At 29.4% G+C, this 6,520-nt stretch overlaps 1 pseudogene; it reads right to left on the bottom strand.

Moving 5' to 3' along the window:
- Positions 1-2,816: 2,816 nt before the first annotated feature.
- LOC130940233 (uncharacterized) lies at positions 2,817-6,179 on the bottom strand (annotated as a pseudogene).
- Between the last annotated feature and the right edge of the window lie 341 nt (positions 6,180-6,520).

The raw sequence follows: 6,520 nt of genomic DNA on the forward strand, positions 1-6,520 counted from the left end.
TTTTTAGTTATTATTTTCATGTGAAAGAGTTTAATTTTATACTAATAATTAGTATTAATATTTGTTATCTAAAATTTGAATAAATTTATTGTGTATACTTTTACATTTGATTAGGTGTTACTCTTTTGCACAAATAAAAATAATCAATTTTTATGCTTATTATTAAAAATAATATTTATTCTCTTTATGTATACAAAAATATAATTAGATATTAGCTTAAAAAAATTATATTGATGATTATAACATTAACTCAAAAAATTTTTCACAATTGAACCTTGGTTCTAACTTTTAATCACATTAGTATTTTCTCAAAATTATATGTAATAAATATTTGAAGAAAGAGAAGTGAAAATATATATTAAAAAAGATAAGCAATGAAAATTTAAAATGAAATAAAAAAATATACATATAATAATAATAATAATAATAATAATAATAATAATAATAATAATAATAATAATAATTTTTGTTTGAATTATATTATTTTGTTAATTTTATTTTTTGTAGAATAGAAAAGTAGAGAAAAATAAAGAAGGAGAGAAAAAAGAGAAAAAAATAAAGAAGAAGAATGAGAGAAGGAGTTTGTTAATTTTAAAAGAAAAAATTTTGGTTTAATTGTAATAAAATAATATCTGGTGATATATTTTAATTTGTCAAATTACTAATATAAAATATAAATTATAAATTATATATAGCGTGAAAATGATAGAGAGAAATAGAAAAAGATAGAGAAGTAGATAAGAGAATGTAGAAAGAAAATTTATTAATTTTGGAGGAAAATATTTCCTCTCAATTTTAATAAGAGAGTGTCATGTGACATATTTTAGTTATCAAATTAATTAGTAATATATAATATAGAGTATAGCTATATTTTAGTAATATGTAATAAATTCTATGGTAATGTTAATTTTATAAATCCTAATTTTTTTTGGCACAGTTAAGCCACATATAGAGTAAATGTTAATTTTATAAACCCTAATTTTATAAACGCTAAATTTAACGTCGCTAGAAGTCAAGAAATTATTTTATAAAAAAATAAATGGTTTGAATGAAATAAAATGTCACAAATGTAGAATACAATGAAATAGACAAACAAAAATGCGTACAACCCTAAATTCTACGGATTCCAGTAATCTTCGTCGGCGTCGGCGTTGTGGTCCTCCTGCTGCAGTGGCGGAGGAGATGCTGCCCGTCGGTGCCTCACCAGCAATGTCTCCACTGGAACCAACAACGTCGTTGCCTCCAGCGCGCATCTGCTGGCTATACTCCTCTGCTATCGCAACCGATCGAACTACTCTAGTTTTTCCGTCAGGTTGGAGCTGACGGCATCGCATGTAAGAATCTCTCGATATCTCCACCCTCTACCACGACAATGTGACCCACTCGACCTACCTCTGCTACCTATCATCATGTCTGCACAGCGAATATATTACTAACACTAATCAAAACACAATTAAATTCACCAACTCTAAACATATGAATACAATCAACACAGTAAACATATTAGTAATGTAACAAACACCAATAAATAATAATATAAGAAGAAATTCAAGAAATAACAAATATGAGAAAATGTATGAATAACAAATAATTATAACAAATAACCCAAAATACAAATATCTATCAACTCTAAATATAATTCTAAAACTTTCGAAAACATAATTTTAATTCAATTTCACTCAAAATCTTATAAAAATTTTGACAGAATCTCCCCTAAAATTCGAATTTTTCCACCCCTCAAGTGTTTCATCCAAACAAAATATCCATCCAAACCAACATACAAAGGTTGAAATTCTAATCTACCCACCAAGAGACTTCAATCATTTTTACTATTCAACTCAAATACACAGTACATTTAATAAATATTCAAAGCAATCTAACTTTGTAAAATAAACAAACACTAAACCATATAATTTTTTTTAATTTTTTCATCATCAAACCAATTTAATAACCAAAATAATCAACACAAATCTAACGTAATCAATACAAATCCTATTTTATAATAACTAATAACAAATACGAATAAAACCTAAATTACCATATGATAACCAAAGCGCAAATCCTACACTAAGTTAACCCTAAACCTTAAATTAGCATATAATAATCATCTCCTAAATTCCTAAATTAATATAGGTTTAATTAATCTGTTGGTCCCTATAGTTTTGCGAAATTTTCAATTAGGTCCTTATACTTTTTTTTTCCTTTTAATTGGGTCCCTATACATTATTTTTTTTTTCAATTTAGTCCCTCTTAACGTTAAACGTTAAAAAAATATTAGTAAATTGTGAAATTACTTGTATACTCTTAGGGACCAAATTAAAAAGAAAAAAAATATAAGGACCTAATTGAAAATTCGGTAAAACTATAAATATTCAATAAAAGATATTTCTATAATCCTTTTTCAATAATTCTACAACATGAAAGATATTCTAATATTTTATTTTATTTTGTCACTATCATTCTTTTGCTTATTTATATATAAATTGTATCAAAAATATCTTTTTTTTTTAATTTTTAAAATACCTTATCTTAAGAACATAGAAAAAAGAATGGATAAAATAAAATAAAAAAAATAATAATAAATATATATAATTCAGTTCCATCCTTCAATTATTCATTATGATAATGTAATATTACATTTGGCTCAATATAAAAGAAAGAGAATGCAACTCCAAAACCATCTCTAGCCAAGTATGGTATAGGCTTGACAATTATATGATCTAGCTCTGACATCAACATATTTTTTAGTACTAGAACATGAAAATTCAACCGAGTCTAGCATATAATAAGAGCCTTAGTTTAAACAGAATTCATATTTAGATATTATTCGACCAGTTAGCAGCACTCCCAACCCTTGATTTGCCAGTTGATTCCTTCTTAGCCTCATCCACTTTGAAAGTTGCACCACACATCTGACCAGAACTGTCAATTCTTGGGATAGACTTCAGCTCATTAAGTGGATGCTCAAAATTGCTCAAACCTCCAGATGTTGTAAAGAAGAATCCTAAACAAGCAGCAATACAAGTTATTTTTTGCCGCATGATGTATAATTTGGAATAATAAGAGGATCTTGAAATGGGACAGATATTGCAAAGTAAACCATAAAAAACAAAGGTAGGTGAGGAAAAAGAAAATATCTATGTACCTACATTTTCCATTCTTGGGTTACCAACTCTTAATTTCTTTCTTTCCCGAGAAAGGATATTGATATAGCATTCTAGAATTCCTAAACATCCTTCTAAATGCTAAATAAAATAAGAAGTATATAATTTCAATGTTATGAAAACTTTAAAAGCTAATAGGTTCTTTTATCATTCAGTTAAGATGCTTAAAAGGAACCACTAGGAGGATAAATAATTTCTCTTCTTCCCCTTAATTCACTTTTCGCGAGCATATCTTTAAAACGTGAATTCTCACAGAAAATACTCAGCACAGCAGGCATAAAATAGTCACCAATTTTTCACATAAAATCATTTTAATATTACCTTTAGAAAATGGTGCAGAAGATGTCCCACAGCTCTTAGTTACAACCTCTTTCTCATCTGCAAGAACAAGATTTTCATCAGCATCAGCTCTCCAAAAGAAGGGAACACACCCATCAGCATCCTGAGAAAGAGCAGGAAAATGCATTGTACCCCAGGGTATAGTCATATAGAAGCCAATTACTGGCAAATAAATATGAGAGCAAAATAAATAGACCAAGGATTACTCACTGCAGCAATAAACGCGATTTTAGAACCACTGTCAAACAGAATAAATGCAAATTTGCCTTAGAAATCTCTCACGACCTGAGTAGCAGGATAGGAACCACGATCTCTGAGAGTCCTGTATGCCTCTATGACAATGATCAATCAAACTCATAATCAATTAATTATAGATAAAATACATAATCAGAACTCATAATTAATTCAACTCTTTCAAAGGCATTTAATCAAACACCTTATCTCCAATCTCACCTCTTTCCTTATTTCTAACATAATCAATTAATTACAGATAAAATACATAATCAAAACTCATAATCAAAATTTTTTAGTACAATTAAAACTAATTTTAGCAAACTAAGCTTCACAACTAGATCAATTGATTCTCCTTGTCATTCAAGATGCTGGTTACCTAATCAAATAAAGTCAAATTATATACAAGCGACAACCAAAAATAAGCATAAGCAAAATTAGAGGTATTTAACAATCAAGATTTCTCAACATTGTACCTGAAGCATTAGAATCGAGAGAGGATGCCGTTTGACTACTAGTTGTTTTAAGCATAAAATTTCTCCCATTCTTAGTATAGTGGGAGGAAGACATTATTAAGAAGAATTATTATCCAACGCTGACAGAAACCCACATGTTTCCGATCTTTGCAATTCAAACAAATAAAAGCCATCTGACTGTTTCCTTCCCACATGCCACCTGGTCCCTTCATCTCCTCTGATCCAACAGTTGAAAAACTAAAACAAAATTCAATCATCACTTGTTGTTGCATCACCAACAAAACCCAAATTCAGTAAAAATACCTTAAACTTGCCACCATGATAATAAAATCCGAATCTCCCATCACTACATTAAAAAAAAAAAGAGAAACAAAGTCTTAATAAAGCAGCATCATCCCAACAACAACAATCAACAATCAACAATAAACAAAATTCATCATCATCAAAAAATTAATTTATATGTCAATTCACCAATTAACAAAATTTTTGTATATAAATATTCATATTGTAAATCCTAAATTACTATATCAAAATAATTCAGAAATCAATTCAAAAATTAGGTACTCAACCAATGCCATATTTTTTGAAAATTAAAATTAGCATGAACATGTTACATCAAGTTTTAAAAGTTGGAAAAAAAATTAAATGCTATATGTTACCTGTTTTGTGACAGATCGAATACAGGGAGATCGAGGAGAGGCGCGGCGCGGGGACAAGAGGCCAGACCGGAGGTCAGGCACGGCGAGGCTCGGTGCAGTGCGGTACGGCGCAACGACGTCAGGCGAGGCAAAGCACCGGGAGGGACGGTGATGACTTAGATGGAAAAATAGCGCAGAAGATCTCAGAACAGAATAACGCAGAACAAACCAACGTAGAGAGAAGGAGGCGACGGACGGCCGACCACCAAGCATCCGCTGCAGACGATGCCACAGATGGATGAAGACGATGGACCGACGTAGGAGATGATAGTGAATGCGATCTCCACAGAGCAACTGAGGGCTAGCTAGTTTTTTTTTTCTAAGTGTGGGAGGATTATTTTGGTCTTTCAGAAAATAAGTGTGAAAGAGAATTAGAGATTTAAGAAAAAGTTAGAGAATCTTTAATTTAGGAACGGAATATTCCATTAAATCTAACTGTTTGGTCACGTTAGGGACCTAATTGAAAAAAAAATTAGTGCAGGGATCCAATTAAAAGGAAAAAAAGTATAGGGACTTAATTGAAAATTTCGCGAAACTATAGGGACCAACAGAGTAATTAAACCATTAATATATAACATGTAAATAAATTTTAAATTATAATTTATATAAAAGGAAGATACATGGAACCTGACGGCGACGGAGGGAGATGCAGTGGTAGCGATGTTGGATGACGACGGAAAAATGGCTGGTTTCTGTGAGAGGGAGAAGTGGTGGTGAGAGATCGGGGTTGGAGCGGCGGTGAGAACGGGTAGAGATAGAAACGGAGAAGAGGGATTTAGAGAGAGAGTCTTTTTGAAATGAAGGGGGAGAGCGTTCGCGCCCTTAATTTTAAGTTTGATTAATTACCGTCAGATTTCACTCATTACGTGTCTCCGAAACGCAACATTTAGTTAAAATAGCTTACTGTTAGATTTTATCGACGATAAATTCGACATTAAAGTTCGTGCCTATTCCCTCCCATTTTCTGCCAAGTATTACTCACGTATTTATCGTCGAAAAAGTTAATCTGTCGGTAATTAATTGATGTAACGAATTTTATAACAAAATTTTTCATAAATCTGTCGATAAACTCGACTGTAACTCGAGACGTTAAATTTGACGGTACTCGAAATATTTTTTGTAGTGTTAGCAGCTAATTTTTAGTCATGGTTGTATAAAATTAGGTTTGATTTAGTAAAATATTTTGAAAAAATATTTGTACTCTTTTTTAAAAGTACAAATACCTCTTTTATATTTGGTATATTAAATAGATGATTGTATTTATAAATTTTAAAAATTTGAGATACTTTTAAAAATATTTGAAGAATAACATTTTAAAATTTACTTATTTATCTAAACTAAAAATTATATTATAATCTCATATATTAATAAATATTTAAATTTATTTTTATATTTGTATTTAATATTATATTTTAAATTTTAAAAAATATTTTATTAAATATAATTATTATTTATATTTATTAAAAATTATTTTTAATTTAAATTATCAACTATAGATATTATATATTTAGAAATTTAATTTAAAAACTAATTATCTTAAGAAATAAAAACTTTACTAAATCAAGTATAAACACTCACCAGGAGAAAAATGCAAATCCATGGTGAGACATTT

The sequence above is a fragment of the Arachis stenosperma genome, chromosome 7 (assembly GCF_014773155.1).
Source record: "Arachis stenosperma cultivar V10309 chromosome 7, arast.V10309.gnm1.PFL2, whole genome shotgun sequence".
Lineage (NCBI taxonomy): Eukaryota > Viridiplantae > Streptophyta > Magnoliopsida > Fabales > Fabaceae > Arachis > Arachis stenosperma.